This window comes from Trichosurus vulpecula, chromosome 3, assembly GCF_011100635.1.
Source record: "Trichosurus vulpecula isolate mTriVul1 chromosome 3, mTriVul1.pri, whole genome shotgun sequence".
Taxonomy (NCBI): Eukaryota; Metazoa; Chordata; class Mammalia; order Diprotodontia; family Phalangeridae; genus Trichosurus; species Trichosurus vulpecula.
Window position 1 is genome coordinate 352678197 of NC_050575.1, and position 27370 is coordinate 352705566.

Genomic DNA, 27370 nt, shown 5'->3' on the forward strand with positions numbered 1-27370 from the left:
AGCTTAGCAGTACCCTCCCTACAGTGGGCACTCATAACTGCACAAAATATTCCAGATGTGTTCTGAACAAGGATGAGTACAGCAGTTCTCTCCCCATTGTCTCCCTACTCCTGGATGTTATATGTGGTCTAAGATGCTATTTACTTTTTTGTTTCCATCTTACACTATTGACTTATATTCAACTTGTGGCCCTCCAAAATCCTCAGTCTTCTTTCAGATGAACTGCTATAAAACTAAATTTCCCCCTTCTTGTACTTAGGGAGTTGATTCTTTGAACCTGAGTTAAAATTTTACATTGATTCCCATTAAATTCTCTCTTACTTGATTCAGTCCATCAAGATATTTTTTTTCACTTTAACTCTTGCCCTTAATCCAAAACCCGACTCTTTCACTAACTACCTACATAAGTTTGGGCCAGTCACTTAAAATCTCTAGGTCTCAGCTTCCTTATCTGTAAAAGGAAAGTTTAAACTAGAAGAATTATAAGATCCTTGCCAACTCTGGATCTATGATCTTATACCTTCTTTGTTCTTTTTTTCCCTCAATACAGTCTTAAAACATCATTTTTGTTTTCCTTAGATTTCCTCGCCAGCCTCAGTTCATTCTGAGTTTTTGGTAGACTGTGCCTAATTTTGTATTCATCATCTATTATCTAGCTCTGTTTCCATATTCTAGAAGTATATATTTTTTAACATTTCTGTTGGTTGGTCAGTTTCCTATGCCTTTGTATTGGTCCTTCATTTTCTCCTTAGAGCAAGTATTTCTGTGTGACTAGATTTTTTTTTTCCTTGAGAGCTTACCCTCCCTCCTTGATTAATCTCTCTTAAAGAATTCTAGTGCCTGAAATTCTACCTGCCTATCTTATAGGATGAAGTTTCTTTGAGGGTAACAAAATTGACAAAAGGTACTGGATTGGAAGATCAAAGAAATCTCATAAGGATGGTAGCCTGGATTTTAGCAAGGCATTTAAGCAATCCTCTCGCACTATTTTTGGGCAGCATTGACAGATGTAACCTAGATGATTGTACAGTTCAGCGATTCAAACTGGTGGAATGATTAGACACAATACGTATTGGTTTGTTATTGGTGTCAGCTTTGAGGGAAGATTTTAGTGGAATACTCCGGGGATCTGTCTTTGGCCCTACGTTGTTAAATATTTCTGTCAATGACTTAGATTAAGGTACAGGTGGCATGATTATAAAATTTGATGATGCAAAACTGGAAGTGACAACTAATATGTTGGATGACAAATTAAGGATCCCAAAATATCTGAAAAGGTTAGAATGATCGGAATTATCTAATGATATGAAAATAATTCAAGAAATATAAAAGCCTACATTAAAATGAAAAACACCAATAGGAAGAGAAAGGTTTATACAAAAGTTTATGTGAAAAAGATCTGATTTTCAGTGAATTGCAACATAATTAGTAGTCCTTCAAATGATATGTCAATGAAAAAAGCCAGCACTGTCTTAGGCTGTATTGAGATGCATAGTGTCATAGGGAATTAGTCTTTCTATATTCTGTCCTTGGTTAGGTATATCTGGAATATCACGTTTTATTCTGGTACTATGTTTAAAGAAGAACATTAAGAAATTGTAGAGTACCTAGGCAAACAGGATCAAAAAACAGTTGGAAATATATAAAGATGGGAATGTTTAACGTGTAGGAGAAAGTGTGTGACAAGAAATGGAGAACTGACCTCAATGTCAAAAAGACCTCAGTTCAATTCTTGTCTCTGACACATCCTATTTGTGTGACACTACACAAGTCACAACCTCCCTGGGCCACAAGTAACTCTTGAAGGCTATAAAGTTGCAGAGGCATTGCCCATACATGTTAATAGTGGATGTATCTTGACTGAAAGTTCCCTATAACAATGAAACCACAGGAACAGTACCAAAAATGTTGAGTCAAAAAGATTTAGCAGGCACATGATACCATGTTCAAGTATTTAGAGGGATGATCCATGATTGTAGTCACTGACATGGAAGTGTTTTGAAAGGAACTGGGGCACTAGCAGTGATGGCAGCATGGCTGGTCAATTAACAGAAGAACATATTACAGAATTCAATGATGATTTTTTACTATCTGACAAGGATGGAGATGGTACAATATCAACCAAGCGCCTGAGGACTATAATGTGGTAGCACCCCACAGAAAATGAATTATGGGATATGAATAAAAAGGAAATGCTGATGGCAAAGCCAGATTTTCTAGGCAGTGAGGAGCTGTGAAATCTGTATGATTTCACTGTGTGAAGACAGTGAAGTCTTGTGTTTGATATGGATGACAGTGGTTATGTTAATGAGCAGAACTTTCTTTTGTGATGACCAACTTTAGGTAGAAGTTAACAGAAGATTAATGAAATGATCAAAGAAGTAGATGATGATGATGGTCAAGTAAAATATGAGTTTAGCAAATGATGACAGAAAAGTGAAGATGCCACAATTCTTTTTTTTGTTCTCATGCAAAATTGTTTATTTGTATTTCCTTTGGTTTTAATACTGGAAAAAGAATTTTCCCCATACTGCCTAAAAGATATGCATGCATAACAATTAGGACTTCATTCATTCATGTTTTTCTTCCTTTATTTTATGGTGAATGTTTGTTGAAGTAAATTGAACTATGTGAAGCACTTTTTAGATTGCAAAGGACTTTGGTGTCTAGAGCTGGGAAGGATGTGTTCCTGGAAGGCTGTAGAGTTCAATATCCTCATATTATAAATGAGGCAAGTGAAACTCAGGGAGCATAAATGATTGTCCAAGGTCACTATGACAGCAAGCTGTCAAATGGGGGGATAAGAACCCAGGTCTCTGGTTCCCAAACCATTTCTCTTTCCACTATGATGTACTACATCACTGTAAAATAAAGCCTAGCCAGCATTACTTATTTTTAAATTTATAACATTCTTTGTCTTCTTTTGTCTAAATTGCAAAGATGTTTCACTGTGTTTAAAGCCCAGGGGATATTCTCTGTGGATCATTGTGTGCTAGGTCAAAGCTGTTAAATGGCTTTTCTTCAACATAAAGCTATGTTTTTCAGAATAGTTGGGGAAATAAAAAATTATTCCTAACATTAGCATGTAAGTACAATAATAATGAAAAATGATACATTATGTGGCAGATGAGCATCAGAAAGCAATGGAGGGAAGATCATTAAGTGAAACAATGGAAAATTATTTGAGGATAGGTCATCCTTCTATTCATATAACATGTGACCTTTTTTATTTGGGGTGGTGATAGAAATGAAAAAAGCATCACTAATGTAAAACCCGGAGAGCTTTGGGTTTACATTACGAGGTATTTCCTTTTCGGCAAGATGCAGGAGAAGATGAAATTACTTTGTATTTGTGCCAGAGCCAATGTATTGGTTTCCCAAAAAAGTTTCAACCAAAATTCATATCTTGCTGAAATATCTTTAGCTTTAGTTGATATAAGCTCACATAAGCGCACAACTACACAATCATAACCATGTTGGACTGTTCTAGACAGCTAAAGTACATAATGGTCAAACTCCTCTGTTCCTCTGTTTCTGTATATCTCATTCTCTATGTCTCTGTCTCTTTTTCTTTGTCTATTCTCTCTATATCTCCATATCTCTATCTATATATACATACATACATATACACACATATACAGGCATACATATACATATGCATGTATGTCAGTCAATAAGCATTTATTAGATACCTACTATGTGACAAACCCTGTGCTAAACTGGGGATAAGAAAGATAACAAGGAAACATAATTTAATGGAAGAGACAACATGTCTCCCCACAACCCAAACAATTATGTATGAACAAACAATATACAGGATAAATAGGAAATAATTATCACAGGGAAGACACTAGAATTGAGAGAGATTAAAAAAGGCTGCTTATGGAAGATGGAATTTTAACTAGGTCTTGAAATAAGCCAGGGAAGCCAGAAGATGGAAATGAAGACAATGGGAATTCTAGGCATGAGGGACAAATAGAGAAAATGCCTGGAGCTGAGAAATGGAAAGTCTAATTTGTAGAATATTAAGGTGGCCAGTGTCACTAGATTGAAGGGTGTTTGGGAAGATATAAGGTATAAGAAGACTAGAAAGGTGTGAATATGTGTTGGGGGAGGTAGATTTTGAGGACTTTGAACACCAAACAGGATTTTGTAATTAATCCTGGAGATAGGGATAGGGACAGGAATAGCTCAGGACCCACTAGGGTTTGAGTATGGGCATGACATGGCTGGACTGGTGTTTTAGGGAAATTACCTTGGTGACTAAATGGAGGATGGACTGGGGTTGAAAGAAATTTGTGCCAGATAGGACAAACCATAGGCTATTTCAATAGTTCAGGCATGAGGTGATGATAGCTTCCACCAAGGTGGTGGCAATATCAGAGGAAAGAAGGGGAAACATTTAAAAGATGTTATAAATGTGATCTTAGCAGGTCTTTGCAATAGATTACATATGGGGGGGGTAAGAAATAATCAGAAGCTAAGGACAAAACTTTAAGTGAATCTGGGCAACTGGGGGATGGTACAGTGGACAGCAAAAGGAAATTTTTGAAGGGGAAGGATTTAAGGGAAAAGATAATGAGTTCAGCTTTGAACAAGTTGAGCTTAAGATGTCTTAATTCTACCTTCAATACTTACTACTTATATGACCTTGACAAGTCCTTTAATCTTTCTTGGCTTTCCATGTCTTTGTAAAATTAGTGGACTGAATTCCATAAACTCCGATATGCCTTCCAATTCTAGATCTATGAATCTATGAATAAAAGGTATAATCTGAGAGGTGAACAGTGGATGCATTAACATTACTCTGCTAGTGCTTTCTATTACTATTACTATTTCTATTACCATTGTTGAGACATTTTCTACTAGTCAACTTGCTTAAGTGATTTAGTGCTACGCATGAAAGGGATGGGAAAGAAAGGAAGTGGTGAAGGAGGTAGCGGCCAGATCTGATTTCAGTCATCTTACAGATTTCATTGGTGGACACAGATGCACCCCTAGACAGCTTGTAGAACTTGCAGAATTCTGGTGTAGAGTTCAGAAGAGGTGGAGTTACTGAGTCCTTGATAATCATCTACCCAGAGAATTCTGGAAGAGAAACAGATAGTTAGTAGTCCTCCATAGGGGTATCTCTGATTTCCAAAGAGAGGATTTGAAATTTTCATTGTGAACATTTATGCCTTGCAAATCAGAGAAATGATGTAAATCAGGACTTGATTTATTGATTTGTTGATAGATTGGACTTAAGAGAGTGAAGGATAGAATGTTGATAATGCTGGTTAAACTTATAAGTGTGTATACATTTTTTTTGAGAGCTGATTATTAAACATTGTTTGCAAAAATGTCCTTGTTGGTATATTACATTATCACTTAAAACAAAAACAAAAAAGGGCATTCATACTTCCAAACAGACATGTATTTATTCAATAAGTCAATAGATATTTATTAAATGACTTCTGTGGTCCCAGGCAGCTTGTATTGGGTATGCACAAATAAGAATAAGGAAGGAGCTTACAAAGGAATGGGTGAAGACAATACACAGAAGGAAGCCAAAAAGGGGAGGAGCCCCAGACGGTACACATTGAGGGGGACATGGTGTTCATGGAATGAAAACCAAGTTAAAGACAGCTGGAAAATTCCAAGTCCTCTAGAAAGGGAGGCACTATGCATATACCTTTAGGATGGGAACAGTGTGATGTAGTTGAAAGAATGCCAGACTTGGAGTCAGGAGGTCCCATTGTGAATACTTCCTAGTTGTCTAGCCAGAGGCAATTCACTTATTTACTCTTAACCAGGATAGCCATATTTTTGCTATCTTACCAGGTGGTTGGAAGGAAAGCACTCTGTAACCCTTCTGACATGATAAACATGGGAGCTATGATTAAGCACATGATACTTGTTTATTGAATTTAATTTGAATAATATTGAATAATGAGTAACTTTGAATTGCAGATATGTGATATTTAAAGATCTTGAAATGAGTCTTGTCAAGTTTTTGTTTTTCTTTAAGGGGAAGGAGAATATCTGATAGTTAAATTTGATGAAATGCACCTATTGTTATATTTAAGGACACTCAATGCTTTTCTTTGAGTCTACAAAGCAAGTTGTTGACACAACCTCTCATTACAAAGTTTCATATATTAAGTATGAAGGCAGGGAACTAGGAATGCTCCCAGTAACATACTGAGAGGAATCATGATAACCAGAATGCATTTTCTATAATCTGGAATAGTTTGAGAAAGTAATTTATTAGGTCATTTGGTAGGCAGAGAACCAGAAAAAAGTTGTGGATCTCTCCGTGAGTCTTTGTAAGGTTACATTACATACGGTAGACCATAAGGACATTTGCCTGATTGGCTTCAAGTAGACAGTAGTTAGTCTCCAAGAGAAGGGCTGTTTGAGATGTATATCTGCAGATAATTCTGATTTGAGGAACCAAAAACAAGCTTTGTGTGGACCCAAAATAAGACCTGGGTGGACCCAAAACAAGCATGGATGGGTAAGCATTCCTTATAACCTCAAGTTAGACAATTTTTAGCCACTTGAAGCTGGTTCAACAATATTAATAAAGTATAAAATAATAATTATTTTCTCCACAAGGGGTTGGACTAGATGACCTCTCAGATCATTTTCTGCTCTAAAATTCATTATCACTGATGCTCAGTTCAGCCTGGGGACATTCTTGAAGAAAAGAAAGAAAAGACCTCCATTGTTTCATTAATTTAATTCAACAAATACATGTTATGCATCTACTATATGGCAGACACTGTGCTTGGTACTAGGGAAACAGATCAAAACAAGCAAAACAAAACAAACCCTTCACTCCCTGCTTTCATGGGGCTTATAATCTAATCAGGAGATATGGGATACAAAGAAAAGCATTATACCAGATTAAATATCATAGAAATAAAGAAGAAATACAAAGTGCTCTGACAAATTTTAGTAGGAAGATTTTGTTCAAGCCTGGACACCAGGCAAAATGGCTTTTTTTCTTTATACATTCTTTCCCAAAGAGATTGCATACATCCTTCTCATACTTCAAGGCTCTGCAATTTCCTCACTTTGGACACTTTCTATACCAGAGTAGATTCCAGTCCCTCTATGGCCTAGTCTTTAAGGGTTACTGTAGCTAAAAATTCTGTCATAGAGCATCCCTGCCTGGTAGTGAGACTTCTTGAGCTTGACTAGGATGTTACTTGGACTCTGACTGCAAGCCAGATTTGGACTAGAAGCTTTCACTAATTGGTTCAACTTACTAAAAGATTCACTCCCCTGATGTGATAACAATGGCATTTATATACTATTTTAACACTTCTGGTGAATTTGACATATATTATTATTTCATCTGAGACTCAAATATTCTAGTAAGGTAGGCACTTTGAGCATTATTAATTTTCTTCTATGGATGAGACTCAGAGGGGATGAGTTTTGTATCTTTGGTTACTCAGCTATTTAAGGAGATTTGAATCCAGATCTTCTAGACTCCTGGTCTAACATTCCATCCTTTCTACCATTCTGCCTTTGAAGGATAAAGGACTAACCTAGCTCTATAACTGGGTATGAGAGTAAGGACTTAATGGTAGTATTCTTCTTTTTTTAGATTACTATTCCTATGCAAATAATATATAAAAATGAATAATTATCCATCATCTCTGAGAACCATTCTTGTGTTTTCAACTGTTTACTCAACATTTTTACTATCGTCACCTTTAAATCAACATGGACTAAACTCAACTAATTTTTCTATCTCCCCCCAAAAAAAACTCTTCTTCCACATATCTTTGTCACAGTCAAATATACTATCATGTCAATCACCCAAGTTTGAAACCTTGGACTCATCTGTCACTTTTTTCCTTCCTCCTTCCCCTGTATTCATTTTGTCATCATATCCTGAAGATTTTTCTCTTTAAATTCCCTCTCATATTTATTTTTTATTCACATTATCCCTTATTAAATCAAGTATATGGTCATATATTGCCAAGACTACTATAATAGCCTCCTAAAAACCCTTTCTCAATTCCAGTCTCCCACTATTCCATTCTATACTTCATATCACTGTTAGACTAATCTTCCTTAAATAACATTTTCATCATCTTGATCCTCTCTTCAAATTAGACCCATCTTTACAGTGTCCATTGCACTTGAAATGAAATAATATTTGCAAAGCATAATGCCTAGCACTTAATAAATACTTATTGTTCCTCCCCACATTTGTTCCATGTTTCATCAGTTTACTTATATTTCTCCTTTCATGTGGATTTTTTCTCTTTTCTTCCTGTATTCATTTGGATCTTACAAATCCATCAGGCACAACTCAGGTCCCAATTCTTTCATCACTCTTGAAACTTTACTAATTATTATCTTGACTTTTTCCAAACTGTAATGACTGCAGTCAGTTAGAAGTCAAGTTTTTCCTAAATGATCATACCAATAGACTTTGTCTTCACCAGTGTCAGTGAAAATATTCCCCTGCTCTAGTATGCATAGAAAAGGTTTTTTTTTAAACAGTGGACTATAAGTTTAAAATCTCATATAAATGCGATCTTTTTTTATTTCCCAATGGTTTCCAGTGTTTTCAAATATTTCCACAAGTGACACAGAGGGTCCAGGGATGAAGTCATCATTTCCAACACTGCTTGCCTGTGATGGTAGTAGGAACACTCCAGTTGAGCAGGACCCTGGGGAAGCTGGAGGGTCACAGTGTGCATGGAGAATTAGAATTTTCTTTGTCTAGATTTTGACTCATTATCCACCCAACCCCCAGTGTTTGATTGCAGATCCTAGATCTTACCTCTTGCTTGTACCCAGGGTCTTAGTTGCACCCCTGATTTGGAATAGAGCTCTGTTTTGACCTGGGTTATTTTTCAGATGCTGCTATTGACTCTGATATTGGCAGTTTGGATTCTGACCTAGGCATCTGCTTTAGATTTTGTCACTGTTTGGCCTTACGAGTTCCCAAACTTCTGTTCATAATTCTAAAGCTCTATTCATACTGCCCATCAGTCCTTAGCCTTGCCCCATGGTAAACACTCAGAAGATCTTTTATGTTCCACCAGTGCCACAAGGCTTTGGTCAGTACAATAGAACCTAGATAGCAAGTTTCAACAGAGTTCCACTGATGGGCAGGGCAGAGGGAATGGTAGAGTATATTATCAAAGGGTGAGTCAATCAGTTAATAAACATTTATTAAGAACCTACTACATGCCAGATATTGTGCCAGGTGCTGTGGATACAAAAACAAATAAAAAGAGACAGTCTCTATCCTCAAATAACTTAAAAATGGGGGGCATATTAGAGAGTTCCAGAGGTGTCCAAAAGGAGTATAGTTGGTGGTAAATGGGGAGGAAAAGTGCCAAGCCCTTCTTTAAGTAGCGGCCCTGGAGTCCAACATCCTGCTTTCCAGTTATAATGTTTAATCAGAGTGGCAGAGAGTACTGATCAGATGTGAGTATGAGGTAGATATAATCTTGCAGCATAATGAGATTTGGGATTTCCCAATGGTGACTTTCCTGTGGAAGGAGAGAATGATGGAGAGTTCTGTTTAGAGGCCTGCATCTTTGTAGAGAGCAGTTATTAGAGAGCTAGCTTAGAGACAAGAGCTATATCACTTCAAATAAATAATGTATTAAAGGTTTTATCGAATTTTATTAACTGAGTTCAATGTACTAGAGGAGCTCACCATCTATCTCACTTTTGGTGAATCCTTTTGTAAAGTGAAAATAAGTTGTAGTTCAGTCATTTTCAGTCATGTCTGACTCTTGGTGACTCCATTTGGGATTTTCTTGGCAAAGATATGGAGTGGTTTGCCATTTCCTTCTCCAGCTCATTTTATAGATGAGGAACTGAGGCAAACAGGGTTAAGTGACTTATCTAGGGTCATACAGCTAGTATATGTTTGAGGCCAGATTTGAACTCATATCTTCTTGACTCCAGGCCCAGTGCTCTATCTACTGTGCCTCCTAGCTTCTCCTGCTACAAAAGTATGACTGTAATGTAAATAATCACTGAAGTCAAGGACCATTGATTTCTCTGGTGGGAGAACATTCTCTAAGAAGACACATAGCCCAAGACAGAGAATGACTCTTCCCTATTTTGTTGTCCTTGGCTGGTGCTCCAGGCTTGGAGAACCAAGGTGACTTGCCTCTGATTGTCCACATCTAATGAGTATCTAAAACAGAATGTGAATACAGTTTTCTTTTTCAGACTCAAGCTAAACTATTTTATTATCTCTTATATTGACTCATCACACAATCAGCCTTAATTTTTTATTCAGCTTGAACGTATACGTGATATTTACTTTAAAGAGGCTCAACCTGAGCATACTCAGATTGCCTAAAATGGAGGGACCCTGCTACTCTAAGTTCCAATACCATGTGGAAAGGAGTAGTGTCCTTTGATTGGCAGCATAACTGGGAACAAGCTGAATCTTTAAAACTGGACTAAGGAATTTTTTTCAATGAGATTTTGTACCTCCTTTTTCTATTTACCAATTATGCTTTTTAAGAAAGGAGTACTTCTCTTTAGTGGGTTTTTGTGCCTATTTTACCAACTGGCCAATTCTCTTTAATTTTCTTTAGCAATTTTGTGTCTATTTTATCAATCTATTAATTATGGTTTCACAATTTTCTTGCACCTCTCATTTCTTTTCCCAATCTTTCCTCTATCACTCATCACTTTCTTTAACTCTTCAAGGAATTCTTGTTGGGTTTGGGACCAATTATCATTTTTCTTTGAGGCTTTTTTAAAATTGTTTTCACATTTTTTATCTTCTGAATATTGGATAATCTTTCCACTAGTGTGTATCACAACTGATTTATGACATCATAGCTGGCCTTAAGCAGTTGAGAAAGTAAAAAAAAATCATCTCCCTGCACCCAATCTGGTGAGAGGGTTCAGACATCATCTAGGACATATGCTGCTCCTGGACATCAATGATATGGTCAGGCAAGGTGCTGACCTTTACCCAGTAGGGATTGGTTTCACACCTAACCATATTTGTGCACCACTATTTTGAGACTCTACTTGCTACGTCACAACCCTGTTTCCCTATCTACCAAGTAGACTATCTCCATATGTGTTAATCTTTTTTGGGGGGGTGGGAAGGAAAGGCAATTGGGGTCAAATGACTTACCCAAGGTCACACAGCTAGTAAGTGTGTCAAGTGTCTGAGGCCAGATTTGAACTCAGATCCTCCTGATTCTAGGGCTGGTGCTGTACTCACTGCACCATCCAGCTGCCCCCATATGTACTAATCTTAATAATCCTTCCACAATCAGTTGTACAACAAGTTATACAACTCATCTCTGTGGTATAATGGATAGAGTATTGGAACTAGAGCCAAAAACAAAGCAAAACTCCGAACTCTGAATTAACATTATGTCACTGACATTAAGACCTTTGTGACAATAGGCAGGTCACTCTACCTTCCCTTACACATAATATGGAGATAATAATAACTCTAATAACTACTTTTCAAGGTTAAGAATCAAATTAGTACATTTTAAGCAATCCTTAAAATAGTTACTGTTAGCCTCTCAAATCTTAGTTAGATTGATTACTCTTTAAACAACAGATATACAATAGTACTAAAACATTTCCAGGTTGGTTGTTATTGTTCATCCTTAATTTTGTTTTTCTTTTTCAAATTTATTTTTTATTTTTGGTTTACAACACTCAGTTCCACAAGTTTTTGAGTTGCAGATTTTCTCCCCCTTTCTCTTCTCCTCCTCCCCACTCAAGATGTCATGTAATCCATATTGGATTATATTAGGTTCTACATATACTTTCACATTAAACTTATTTTCACAATAGTCAAGTTGTAAAGAAGAATTGCCAGTGGAATGAACTGTTAGAAAGAGAAACAAAACCAAAAAAGAGAGCAAATAGTTTGTCTCAATCTGCATTCAGACTCCATAGTTCTTTCTCTGGGTGTGGACAGCTCTTTACATCATGAGTCTTTTGGAGCTGTCTTATAACCCTGCATTGCTTAGAAGAACCAAGTCTATCAAAATTAGTCATCATGTATAATGTTCTCCTGGTTCTTCTCCCCTCACTCAGCATCAGATCATGTAAGTCTTTCCAGGTTATTATGAAGTCTGTCTGCTCCTCATTTCTTATAGCACAACAGTATTCCATTACATTCATGTATCACAGCTTAATTTTTTTTGCTTTGCAAACTCTTTTTTTACTAATTAATTAATTAATAACTCAATTCCACAAGTTTTTGAGTTCCAAATTTTCTCCCCTTCCCTCTCTTCCCCCCAACCAAGATGGCATGTAATCTGATATAGGTTCTACATATATCTTCACATTAAACTTATTTTCCCAATAATCAAATTGTAAAGAAGAATTACAACCAATGAAATGAACCATGAGAATGATGTAACAAAACCAAAGATAAAATAAAATAAAATAACAAAGAAAAAAAGAGAGAGAAAATAGTTTGCTTCAATCTGCATTCAGATTCCATAGTTTTTTCTCTGGATGTGGATAATCTTTTTTATCATAAGCCTTTTGAAATTGTCTTAGAACCTTGCATTGTTGAGAAGAGCCAAGTCTATCAAAGTTAGTCATCACAGAAACAATGTGTCTGTAATTGTGTACAATGTTCTCCTGGTTCTGCTCCCTTCACTCATCATCAGATCTTGTAAGACACTCCAAGTTCTTATGAAGTCCCACTGCTCCTCATTTCTTACAGCACAATAGTATTCCATTACTTTCATATACCACGATTTGTTTAGCCATTCCCCAACTGATGGGCATCCCCTTAATTTCTAATTCTTTGTCACCACAAAAAGAGTTGCTATAAATATTTTTTTGTACACACGGGTCCTTTTCCTCCTTGTATGATCTCTTTGGGCTATAGCGCTAGAAGTGGTATTGCTGGTTCAAAGGGTGTGCACATTTTTATAGCCCGTTGGGCATAGTTACAAATTGCTCTCCAGAATGGTGGGATCAGTTCACAACTCCACCGACAATGTAACAGTGTTCCAATTTTCCCACATCCTCTCCAGTATTTATAATTTTCCTGTTTTGTCATCTTAGCCAATCTAGTATCTAAGATGTGCTACCTAAGAGTTGTTTTGATTTGCATTTCTCTAATCAATAGTGACTTAGAGAATTTTTTCATATGCCTATAGGTATCTTTAATTTCTTTTTCTGAAAACTGCCTGTTCATATACATTGACCATTTCTCAATTGGGGAATGCCTTGTATTCCTACAAATTTGACTCAGTTCCCTGTCTACTTTAGAGATGAGGCCTTTATCAGAGACACTGGTTATAAAAATTCTTTCCCAATTTTCTGCTTTCCTCCTAATATTGGCTGCATTGTCTTTGTTTGTACAAAAACTTTTCTATTTAATGTAATCAAAATTACCCGTTTTATATTTTGTAATATTCTCTACCTCTTGTTTGGTCATAAATTCTTCCCTTCTCAATAAATCTGACAGGTAAACTATTCCTTGCTTTCCCAAATTGTTTATAGTATCAGCCTTTATATCTAAATCATGAACGCATTTTGATTTTATTTTGGTATACAGTGTAAGATATTGGTCTATGCCCAGTTTCTGCCATACTATTTTCCAGGTTTCATCTTTAATTTTCAAAGAGGACCAATGACATCATGGTGTTATATCTTGACTTGAGCCTGAGTTATATTTAAGTGAGGCAGAGTCACAGAAAGTCATCTGCCTCACTTTCTCTTGCAGAATCATCAAAGTCCAGTGGCAAGACAAAATTCTAGATTACTGGTGATGGCACAGATTGCAGGGGATGACCTTCGCATCATTGATTTGTGATCAAACTCTTAGTGCTCCACAACACCTTCTTCAGTGGGCTTCCTGAGTATTGGACCAAATTGTTTTCATCTGCCCATTTTGTTGGAAGCAATCTTCACATGCTTGGGGTAGATATCCCCCTAAATCACTTATGAGTTTGAGACCTGTCAATTAGCAGATATACTAAACCAGGTTGAGGCTGATATAGTTTAACCAGGTGTGCCTGCTGTGCATGCTACAACTTCTTGGAGTCACAGGTGAGAATTAGGTGATGGGGGGGACATCAAAGATGGATGAGCAGGCCTGAAAGGGCTCAGCAGGCCCTTACATCAGCAGTGCTAGTTCTTTCTGAACATCGCATACACCCCCATCAGCTTGGTAAGAGTTATCAGAGTTTTGTGTTCTGATGGGGTGGCCATCAACGATCTGCAGTCACCTACACTGCAGGATAACATATATTTTAGGATAGACTTAGATTCTCATGAAAATGATACTAAAGGGGGACCCAGCTTGTTAGAGCATATCATCTTACGTTTAGAGACAGAATAGAACTAGGAGATATTTTCGTTTAACCCCCTCATTTTATAGATGAGGAAACTGAGGCTAGTAAGTAGAATGGTTAAGACGCCTTTCCTTTCAAGGCACCTACTTTTTATATTCATTTCTCTTAGGTTTTAAGTTGTTCCTCAGTAAATATAGCTTTTCATTGAAGCTGATTTAAAGTTTTTCCCCCTTCTGTATTAGAATAAGGTCACTTATGGATTTGAACATGTATACAATTCATCGCAGCATGCCAAAAGCAACCATGTCATTTACTTTTGATTTCTCCTTTTACTCCAGCAGAGTTAGAAAACAATCCGGGGAGCCTGGGATGCCCATCTGCTCTTTTCTGGAAATATTGGACTACACGTTGCTGCTGCAGCTATGGCTCCAGCAGTTAGAAGCCAAGTTTCTCAGAATGTCAACAGGAATTTAGTTCCACCAATGTCATTACAGCTATCCCTCTGTAGTGTTTGAGGAAGTTCTTTTTGTAAATGGAACAGCTATCTATAATTCATTTTCTCTTTGTCCCTTCTTTTTTATCAATCTGTCTGTCTATCTAATGATCTGTCTGTCCCATCTACCTATCTGTCTGTCTGTCCCATCTACCTGTCTGTCTGTCTGTCCCATCTACCTGTCTGTCTATCATTTTGTCTCTCTATATAGATAAAATCTACCCTCCTACCTAGAAAGGACAGAAAGAAGGATTTTTTAAGCACCTACTATGCTCCAGGCACTATGCTGTATCATCTCATCTGATCCTATTAAAAAAAAAACTCTGGAGGGCGTTTTCATTATTATTTCCATTTGCTATTTGAGAAACTGAGGCGAACAGAAGTTAAATGATTCATCCAGTGTCTGAGGATAAATTTGAACTTAATTCTTCTTCACTTCTGGTTTCCCATGTCTATCTACTCTGCTTCTTATGCCGACCAACAACAATAATAGTAATAGTAATAATAATAGCTACCATTTATATAGTGCCTCTGATGTGCCAAGCACTGAGCTAAATGCTTTAAAAACATGGTCTGCTTTGTTCCTCACAACAGCCATAGGAGGCAGATACTATTATTATCTTCATTTTACAGATGAGGAAATTAAGGCAAAAGGAGGTTAGATGACTTGACCAGTTGCACAGTTGTTAATTGAACCTAGATTAATGTCCATTTACAAAACATTACTTGGGATCCTGCAATTTAAACTCAGATTTACCATGCCTTAGGCAGGACACTTGGGCCAGTTCCTTTCCAACCTCCCTCACCAATTACCATCTTTTCAGTAATATAATACAAGGTGTATAGGTGAGATACTTTAAAAGAGAAGAGCATACAATTTTGGAGCAGTTAGTTTCTGGGACAACTATGGTGTCACATTTCTAGAAATTTCCAAGGTAAAAAAATACAGGAAAAAGATCTGCTTTTATTGATTTTCAAAAGAAAATGTAGAAAGGGGTGGGGTGAAAATTTGATAGCTATAAGAACTATGTACTACTGAAATGGGAAGCTACATGGAGCTGCTTCAAATTTAGGCTAATTCATCATTGAAGTGTAAGTGGCAGTGGATACAAAGTCATCCAGAGGGGGAAAATATATTTGTATAATTGCCAAAGGTTTAAAAAGCCTTCTGTGTTGAAAGGAATGCTGATCTCGGTAGTCTTTCCATATTTATATACGGGACTAACATCTATCATGGAGAGAAAATGTGTAGTATAACGGTTACAGGGCTTGCTTTGGATGCAGAAAGAGCTGCCTCTGATTCATTAACTGTACAATCATATGCAAGTCACTTAACACTTCTCTGAACCTCAGTTTCTAATCTATTAAAAAACCATATAACCTGCTTTTGTAGAATCCTGAAGCTCAAATGAAATGACAAATACGTTACTTCATCAAATTTAAGGAGTTATGTGAATGTCAATTATCATGTGCCATTCTTTCCTGTTTTGGGGGGACAATAATAATACACATATACACAGCATAAAAGGGCAGCTAGGTAGCACAGTGGAGAGAGGGCTGGGCCTAGAGTCATGGGAACTTATCTTTCTGAGTTCAAATCTGACCTCAGACACTTATTAACTATGAGACCCTGGGTAAGTCACTTAACCCCCTTGCCTGAGTTCCTCATCTGTAAAATGAATTGCCTTATCTGGAAATGACAAACTATTCCATTCCAGTATCTTTGCCAAGAAAACTCCAATTAGGGTTATGAAGAGTCAGACATGAGTGAAACAACTGACCAAAAACAGTAACATAACATAAAAACAGGACAAAACAAGTAAATTGGGAGCAGGGCTGAGTATTTTCAGGAAACACAATCTAATTTCAACAGGTCATTTTGTGGGTTATGAAATATTTGTATCAGTCATACACACATGATTTTTTTGAAAATGTGTATATGTGTGTGTATGTATATACACACACACACACACACACACACATGAACATACACCATATTCATGATTATTAGTGTCCTTGATATTGTTACAGGTTAGGAACTTTTATAAGAATGGTGAACCTCAAGGCCAATATCTTTTGTTCTTTCTTATTTGTTCTTAAGAATAACAAATGTGGATTCATGTTACAACTTAATAGGGCACTTAAAAATTCTTAGGGAAAGCTTGGCTCAAGGGAGCTTCAGATCAAGGTCAAGACCAAGAGTAGGGCAACCAGGTCTCATTGGTTTTGAGACTTTGGAAGGCTATCATATTCTTTGGTATTTTTTCTTGACTTGAAAATAGTATAATATGGCAGACAAAAGTGGTGGTACAACCATCTTGCCATCTCTACCTTCAAGGAGAAAAGGAGGGTAGCAGAGGTGGGAGGGAGAGAGAGATCTAAGGGAAATAGAACATTGTCTGAAAACTAGGACTAGTTTTAAGTGGACTAGATTCTTTATGAAGAATTACGACTTTTAGTTATTCCAGAGCAAAGGGCATATATATATATATATATATATATATATATATATATATATATATATATATACACATATATATATATCGCTCTCTCTGTATGTGTATGTGTGTGTGTGTGTGTGTGTGTGTATATATATATATATATATATATTCTTAATGCCAGATCTAATAATAGCTTCATCTTCTGGATTCTTTTATCATAACTTTGAGGGAAAAAAACTACAAAACCTTATTTGAACCAAAAGCTCCTATTGTCATCTCCAGATTTTGTTGATTTTTTTCACCTTGAGAGATACTGAATTGCCTTTGAGAAAACCTACACCTATAACACCCAAACTCCCAATCACTACTACCCCTGGATTGCCCCGACTCTTCTACCTTCTTGGAAGATCTTGAGGTTTGAATCCTAGTACTTGACCAGGAAATGTTAGGTTTGATTAGTGGTCTCTCCTCTTACCTCTTAAATAGTCTATTTCTAGTTATTTTGTAAACTTATGTTTACATTTATCCCTTCCACAGTTTCTCTATATCATAGGTTAGCATAAGAAATTAAAAATGAATTTTTGGGGAGTTTTGTGGAAGCCACAGATGACATGTGAAGGTCAGCAGATGACACAGAGCCTGTGATCAAATATTTAACCCAAACTATACAATAAGGTATTGTAAACACTCCCTAAAAGAAAAATTAAAAAAATCAGATTTCTTCTCTGGTATGAAGAGAAGGGCAAACAATTTTATGTAGATTTTCTAGATTGTGGGGGCACAGCACCCCTAACCCCTGTAATGTGGAAGGGATAACTGTATGTGGCTATAGAGAAAAGTGATTTACCTTTAGCTGGTGTTGGGGATAGGGGAGGGTACAAGATTCCTTAAGAAGGCTTAAACCAGCACATCTCATAGACAGAGCAGGTCACACATCTGTGCCCATCAGTTGTGGAATTGAACCCTTGAGTGGCTGCTATAATTCCTACCTAAGCAAGGTAAACTTAGTTTAAAAAAAAAGACTAGAAAACTGCAAACCGGTCAGTGAGTGAGGCTTTTTGGAGGCTAGATGCCATGTATATTTATATGCGTGATGCTGACCAGGCCTCTTTCACAGTTTGGCTTTGTATTTTGGTTCTGATCTAGGGACCCTATCATGTCCCACAGCTGGAAAGAATCTGGAGAAGCTGATCAACAGTGCTCAGAAGGGGTCATAGGATTATGCACATAGCATTTTAGTGAGTTTCCCAGGATGAGTCTTGAACAGCAACTCCTGAATGTGGTAACAATTCTAATAAGTTATAATATTCATGACCTCCACATTATCATTGTTATTGTTTTTATTATTATTATTATTATTGAGGGAAGGCATCCTCAGAAGTGTGATTTCAATTTACTTCTTATCCAGGCTGCCTCTGAGAGGGTCCATGGGGAGAAGTGGCAAACAGGTTGACATGACCCTGCTTTAGATACCTAAAGGATGATTTAAGAACCAATAGAAAAAGAGCAAATAGACAATTTGGTGAGTTCCCCTACAACAGGGTAAAAGGAATTTCCCCAGAATATGTGTGAAGCTGTTTTTCTTTCTTTCATCCTTCAAAAGCAGGAAAAATATGGGTTACCTTTAGCTAGAAATAAAATGGGTATGGCAGCATCCATTTGTATGCAAGGTCTTTGAAAACTTCCAAATTATAAGCTTGAAAACAATCTACATTCATTTTCCTGCTCTATGTACTTTCTCATTGGGGGTGGGGGGGTGGGAGGTAGAGGAAGCTGTTTTATTTCAGCAAAGTCTCATTTGGGGGGAAATAGAGTAGTTTAGTCTCCTAGTCTGCACAATCAAGCCATTAAAATGGATTCTCTGTTTAAATAGCCAAGCTAAGCAAATTATCATGAGCTATGCTTGATTCTAAGATGGAAACTATTCTTGCTGGCAACTTGTTTCTACTTTTTAAAAATAAGAACATCAGTGTGTTTTCACATTAGGAGAACTCACCCAGCAGGCAAACCTGAAATGGTACAGCCTTTGGAGACAAGGAACATAAGCCCGAAAATACCTTTAAGTGTATATTTAGCCCAAAGGCTGGAAAGACTCCAAAGGCGATGATACAGTATGTTCAGAAAGAACTGGCAGGAGAAACACCAGGCCTGTCAGTTTTACATGGAAAAAAAGTGCTTCCCCCTTCCCCTCTCCCCCCTCCCTGTCCTCAAGCTTTTCTTTTAAAAAAATAATAAAATCCCCAAAGAAAATGATGAAAATCATCTTAAGAATATTTTTCCTATTTTTTTCTCTGTAAAAGGCAATTGTCAGATTCTTTAGAAAACTGACTAAATCTAATGAAAATAATCACTAGAGTCTAAATTAGATCTCCATGAAGATAGTTCTGGGATGGGCAGATATAAATGGTAGATTTAAACATTTAGGAAATAATATGTATGCATAGACAAACATATGCATGTATTTATGTATATGTATATGTGTATATGCATGTGTACATGCACATAGACAATTTATATACTTTTATAGACATATAATATGTATTACACAAGACATAATATATATTATGTATTTTATATGTAATATAATAATATATTATGTATAATATGTATAAATAATTTACATATATAATATAAGGTGTTCATAAATGATATCCAGCTAATTTATCTGAATAGTTACCCAGTAAAAAGCTCGCATTTATGTCATGATTTATAAAGTACATTCTTTAAAACAAACTGTAAATATTGATTTATAGACAGAATTTATTAAGCATTTACTATATGCCAGGCACTATGCTAAACACTGGAATATTAAAAATACAATTGAACTAAATAATCCCTGCACTCAAGAAGCTTACAATTTAATAGCAAAAGACAACATATAAAGTAGAGGTAAGCAGTTACATGGATATGACCAGAAAGTGTTGTGGACTTGTGCTTCTGGCCAAGATAAGGCAAAGACCACTTATCAAGCCCCGGGGAAGAATACAAAGTTGCCTTGGGCAACAGAGAGGGGTTAGAATAGAGACAGCAGTTAGGTAAACCAAGGTACAGGTGAGGAAACCAAGTCTCAGAGAGGTTAAATAATGGTTTCCTTGGTTGCAAAACTAGTAAATGTGGGTTGGGACTTGAGCTCAGGATCTCTGAATTTTAATCCAGTGTTTTGTTTTGTTTTTCTTCCACTATTAAACACCAACATAATAATAGCCTGGACTGGAAGATGAAGTCTCTGGAATTCAGTCAGGATTAGATTCATCTGCTTATAGGGAGAAGAAATTCCATATGAGTAGGACCTGAGGAAGCACTACATTGAATAACTGCATGTTTTAGACCTCAATTAAGTACATGCTTTTTAATTTTGACGGCAATGATAATATCATATTGCTTATTTTTTTGTTCAATCGATTTTTGTTTTTCAGTTTGAGAAGCTCATATGAGAGAAAGACTTGGAGAATAGGGCAAAGACCAAAAAGGAGCAGGAGTTCTGAAGGCACTTTGGGATTGTGAAAGGATCAATATGGGGGTGGTTGAACATGAGGAGAAGTTAAAAGAGAAGGAATGAAATATTTGAACTGAATGAGAACTGAGATTTTAGGAAGAGGAGGATTCATGAGGAGGAGTGAAGGAGGGATCCTTGGGGAAGGAGGTATGGGTAAAGGAGAAAGGAAGCAAGAGGTGAAGGAGAAGGACAAGGATTCAAAGAGAAGGATGAAGAAAAGTTGGGAGAGAAAGATTCAAAGAAAAGGAGCAGGTAGAACAGTGTAAAAACAGTGTAAAACAAGGTGTGAGATTAGTAAGACAACATTTAGGGAGTTACATGCAGCCACTGAAGTACCTACCGCCTGTCAGATTTGCAAAGCTGATGCATAAGGAAAATGACAAATGCTCTGGGGCTGTGGGAAAACAGGTACATTAAGACACTGGTAAAACTGTGAAATGTTCAGCACCATGCCAGGAAACTTAATCACTTCCATTTGAATTGTCTTAGGAAGATTCTGTAGGATAAGGTACCATAAACTCAGGTCCTTACTCAAACTAAACTGCCAAGCATTCAAACTCTGCTCCAGAGAGTGCAACTCTGATGGACTGGCCCTGTTGTTTGAATGCAAAACGAATGCTTGCCAAAAATACTATTTTATAGAAAACTCACACAGGGCAAGCATTCACATGGTCGTTAGAAGAAGCGATACAAAGGACACTTTCAAGGTCTCTCTCAAGAATTTGAAAGTACCTGTGAGAGTAAGGTTCATATGTTCCCCTCCCTGCTTTCCCCATTTCCCCCTCCACTGTAAAATCCCTTTCAGGCCTCTTTTATGCCATACAATTTATGCCACTATACCTCTCCTTTTCCTTTTATCCCAATGTATTCTTCTACTGTATGACATGGGAGACACTGGCCAGCTCAGCATGGCATTCCTACATCAGAGAAGGTGCTGTGCTCTATGAGCAAAGCAGAATTAAAACGGTTCAAGGGAAATGCAGGATGTACAAATTTAGTATATTCTCCCCAAATATTGACATGAACCATTTGTGCCCGACCTGCGGTAGAGCCTTCTGAGCTCACATTGGTCTGATCAGCCACAGCTGGACACACTGAAGCTTGACTCTAGCATAGAGATGTCATTTTGGTCCTCTTCGAGAACGAAGGACAACAACCAACCAACCACTGTGGAAAACAATTTTTAACTATATTTTTTATATTTTCCCAACTACATGTAAGAACAATTTTATCATTCTTTTTTTTTTCAAAATTTGAGTTCCAAATTCTCTACCTTCCTGGCCTCCCTACTGTACATTGAGAAGACAAGCAATTTGATGTAGGTTATACGTGTGTAGTTATGAAAAACACAATTCCACATAAGTCATTCTGTGAAAGAAAACACAGATCAAAAAAGCCCAAGAAAAATAAAATAAATAAAAATTATCTTTGATCTGCATTCAGGCTCTACCAGTTCTTTCTCCAGAGATAGACAGCACCTTTTATCATAAGTCCTCCAGAATCGTCTTGGATCATTGCATTGCTGAGAATAGCTAAGTTATTCATGGTAGATCCTCACACAGTATTGCCATTACTTTGTACAATGTTATCCTGGTTCTGCTCACTTCACTTTGCAGTTTGTATAAGTCTTTCCATGTTTTTGAGTGCATCTTGCTCGTCATTTCTTAAAGCACAGTGATAATTTCATCACAATCATATACCATGACATTTTCAGCCATTCCCAAATTGAAAGACATCTCCTCAATTTCCAATTCTTTTCCAACACTAAAAGAGCTGCTATAATTATCTCTGTATACATAGGTCCTTTTCCTTTTTTGATCTCTTTAGAAGACAGACATAGTAGTGCTATTGCTTGGTCAAAGGGTATGTATAGTTTTATAGCCCTTTGGGCATAGTTCTAATGTGCTCTCTAGAATGATTTAATCAGTATGAAACTTCACTAATAGCACATTGGTGTTTTAATTTTCCCACATTCCCTCCAACATTAGTCATTTTCTGTTTTCGTCATATTAGCCAATCTGATAGGTGTGAGGTGGTAGCTCAGAGTTGTTGTAATTTGCATTTCTCTCATCAATAGTGATTTACAGCATTTTTTATCTGATAGATAGCTTTGATCACTTTATCTGAAAACTGCCTCTTCATATGTTTGTCCATTCATCAATTGGAGAATGGCTCTTACTTCTATAAATTTAACTTTACCTTCTATTTTTCATTCTTTTGATTTTGTTTGATTATTTATTCATGTTTTATAAAGTCATTAGCTTCCAATTGCCCAATTCTAACTTTTAGGGAATTGTTTCCTTCAGTGAGCTTTGTACTTCTTTTCCATTTGGCCAATTCTACTTTTCAAGAAGATCTTATCTTCGATGAATTTTTGTATGTCTTTTTCCATTTGGCGAAATTCTGCTTTTCAAGGCATTCTTTTTTTCATCGGATTTTTGTGCCTCTTTTACCATTTGGCGTATTCTGTGTTTTAAGGGTATTATTTTCTTCAGTATTTTTTTGTGCTTCCTCTACCAAGCTGTTGACTCTTTTTTTCATGATTTTCTTGCATCATTCTCATTTATCTTCCCAATTTTTCCTCTACCTGTCTTGCTTGATTTTCAAAATCCTTTTTGAGCTCTTTCAGTCTTGAGACCAATTCACATTTTTCTTTGAGGTTTTGGATGCTGAAACTTTGACTTTATTGCCTTTTGAGTGTGTGTTTTGGTTTTCCTTGTCACAATAGTAACTTTCTATAGTCAGACTTTTTTTCTGTCATCTGCTTATTTTCTAGCCTATTTATTTACTTTTAACCCTATGCTAAAGTGGGGCTCTGCTTCCAGGGCATAGGGCACACTGTCTCAAACTTAGGGGTTTTGTGCAGCTATTTTCAGAGACACTTGCAGGGACCTGTAAGTTTTTAGTTATTCCAAGGTGGTATGATCTAGGGAGAGGTGTGTTTACTACTCTTCGGGCTTGTGCTCTACTTTGTGAGGGACCACAAGCACTCTTTTGAAACTTGGAACTGTGACCAGGGTACATGCTCCCCCTGCAGCTGCAAGATCTTCCTTGTGCTCCTCCTGGCACTGGAACTAAGACCCAAGACTACAACTCAGATCTAAGTGTGGGCAATGCAACAGACTTTTGCCCCTGGTGCTAGCACAGGGACTCCTATAATTCTCCTCACCCATTCTCTGATCCCCTTACCAACTGTGGGTTGAGAATTCTGGAAACCATCACAGATATCACTTTTTCAGTTGTCCCAGGCCTGCTCCAGGTTTGCTGTGGCCTTGTCTGCACTGGTGCAGGCTCTTACCTTGGTCTAAAAGACCTTTTCTGTGGACCTTCTAAGTTGTCTTGGGCTGGAAAATGCTCCATCTTTTTGCATGTTCTGCCACTCTAGAATTTGTTTAGTAACATTATTTAAAGGTATTTGGAGCAATTTAGGGGAGAGCACAGGTGAGTACCTGCCTTCATTTCACCGTGGAAAGCAATTTGGAACTATGATCAGAAAGGTATTAAGCTGAATATACACTTTGGCCCAGTGATAGCAATACTAGATCTCATACTGAAAATGAGATCAAAGAAATAGGAAAGTGACCTATATGTGCAAAAAATATGTATAGCATCTCTTTTTCAGTGTGGCAAAGAATTGGAAACTGAGGGGGTACCCATGTATTAGGGAATAGCTCAACAAAGTGTTGTATAAATATGATAGAATACTAGTGTGCTGTAAGAAATGATGGAGACAGTTTCAGAGAAAACTGGAGGGAGAGAAGCAAGAGAATAATTTGTACAATGACAATAATGTTGCAAAGTTGTAAAGACAAACAACTTTGAAAGACTTAGGTACTCTGAAACAGAATTCCAGGGGACTCATGATGGAATATGCAATCTACCTCCATATAGAGAAATGATTGATAAATTCTGAGTGCATTTGAGGTGTGCGTATGTATATATGTATGTATGATATACAGACGTATGTGTGCACATATACGCACATATATTTATGTATGTATAACAATACCTACAACACAGAGGAGTGTGAAAATGTGAAAATAAAACATATGAAATTAGTACAAATAGCAAATAGTACAAAACAGCTATATTTATTCACATAACCTTTTTTGTGGATCTAGAATGGGGTGGGGCACTGAATAATATCACACCTTCCCCTAAGTAGCCAATCTAGTTTTATAGTTTCTACTAGATTGTCATTCAGGCCAATTCAACAAATATTTCTTAGGCATGTACTACATGCAGAACACTATTTTAGGCACTAAGGGAAGTACAAATTTTAGATACAACATGATCCCTGTTCTCATAATGCTCATAGAATGATAGCTATATATATACATATCTAGAATAACATGGTATCTATTAATGTTTATTTCCAATGGTTTATATTTCAACGTGTTGAGACACAAGTCAAAACAATCTCAATTCTCAATTCCACAAGTCTTTGAGTTCCAAATTTTCTCTCCTTCCTTTTCTCCCCCCTCCCCCCCAAGATGGCATGTAATCTGATATATGTTCTACATATATCTTCATATTAAACTTATTTATGTAATAGTCATGTTGTAAAGAAGAATTACAACCAATGGAATGAATCATGAGAAAGAAGAAACAAAACCAAAAAAAGAAGGGGAAAAAAAGAGAGTAAATAGTTTGCTTCAATCTGCATTCAGACTCCGTAATTGTGTCTCTGGATGTGCACAGATTTTTCAACCATGAGTCTTTTGAAGCTGACTTTGAATCTAAATTTAAAAAAAATCTCAATTTAATAATACTTTAATGTGTCTTATTTACTGATTATATATGTATATATATATATGCATACACATATACATATATGTGGCATGCTTACTCAAAGAGATTTAAATATTCCTGAGTTTAGAATTCATGTTAATCTGCTTCTCTTCCATTGTATATGATGCTTAATAAAAAACAAAGTAGTCATCTCACCTCTCCTGAAAGACATCTGTGAGAGAAATTAAGATTATGATTTTATATTAATAACTAATTATTAATTTGTTATCCATTCTTTTTCCTCTTATTTCTGTTAAAACACATTTCTTGAAAAGATCAGTCAGCCTCTGAAGGGCATAGCTGACTGATGAGATTCGCTCCTGGTTCTAAAGGCATATGTGTTAGTTGGGTGAGACTCAATTGGGACATCTAATTCCTATTTAGAGTATAACCAGAATACAGGCTAGGCAAAGCTTTGCCTGGAGGTGAAACCCCCATCCCTTGGTCCCCTCCATTAGCGCTTTAAGGCAACTCAGTCCATGAAGGAGAAAACTAGCTAGAGAGTTCTGGCTTTAGATAGTTTCCCCTTGCCCAGGTGCCTTAAGGGAGTCTCATGAAGCCAAGTTCTTAGGAGGACCTGAAGATTTTTAGCCCACCTCCTCATTAAACTTCCACTAATCAGGGTTGAGTTTCACTTGTCAAGGGAGTTCCCTTTCAGAAGCGATTTAAGACATTTCAAGGTCTCCCTTGGCATCTTTGGTTACCAAGCAAAACCACTGATCATCAATGTGCTGACTGCCAGCTAGACTAATTAAAAAATTGATTATTAATTGCCCGAAACTTTCTCTTGGGATTTTCACCCATCTCATTAAGAAAGGAGATTGACATACAATTAATAATGAATTTATATTTGAGCAAAGCCAAATTCTTTTAACTGTCAGACCTCACAACTAATCTGTGGAATGGTGACCCAATAGTCACAGGGGAATACCATTGGGCAATTTTTGTACTGCCTCTTATGGTTGATCTTTCCAAGTAGAGAAGGGCTATTATAGTGGAAACAGCTGGATTTGTAATTAGAAGATCTTGGCTCAAAGTCCAATAATGTCATGTGTGACTTTGGACTCCTTATTTTACTGTTCTGTGTCTTAGTTTTTAGGAAAAAGGAATTGGATACATAGCCTCTGAGGTTGCTCTCAGCATTACATGTATGATCTTATGACACAAAATGCTTTCCAAGTACCTCAGGATTTCTATTATCTACATAACAGATTTCTGGTGAGGTGTTTAGGATAACATTACACTTTCTTTTCCCAATTTTTCTATACTTTTATGTGATGCAGGCTATTTTCTTGTTGTTGAGTCATTTCAGTTGACTGACTCTCATGACCCCATTTGGGATTTTCTTGGCAAAGATACTGGAGTGGTTTGCCATTTCATTCTCCAGCTCATTATGCACATAGAGAACTGAGGCAAATAGGATTAAGTGACTTGCCCAGGGTCAAACAACTAGTAAGTGTCTGAGGTCAGATTTGAACTCAGGAAGATGAGTCTTTCTGACTCTAAGCCTGATACTCTAACCACTGCACCTTCTAGATGTTGCCTATAGTCAAGTATAAATTGAAATAAAGAGAAGTTTGAGTTGTCAAGCTAGAAAATATTTCATTTATTTAATGAGAGGGATGTGGTATGATTATTAGAAAGTCCCCAAGGTTTTAGTGTGGGTTTTATTGCTGACTATATGAACTTAGTTAAGTCACTTGTCTTTCTCTGCCTCACTTTCCTCACCTATGAAATACACAGTCAATTGAAAATCATTTATTCAGTACCTACCATGTTAACAAGCCCTCTGCTAAGCACTGGGAATACAAAGAAGAAAACAAAAGACAGTTTTTGCTCTCAAGGATCTTATAATTTAACAAAAGAGAAC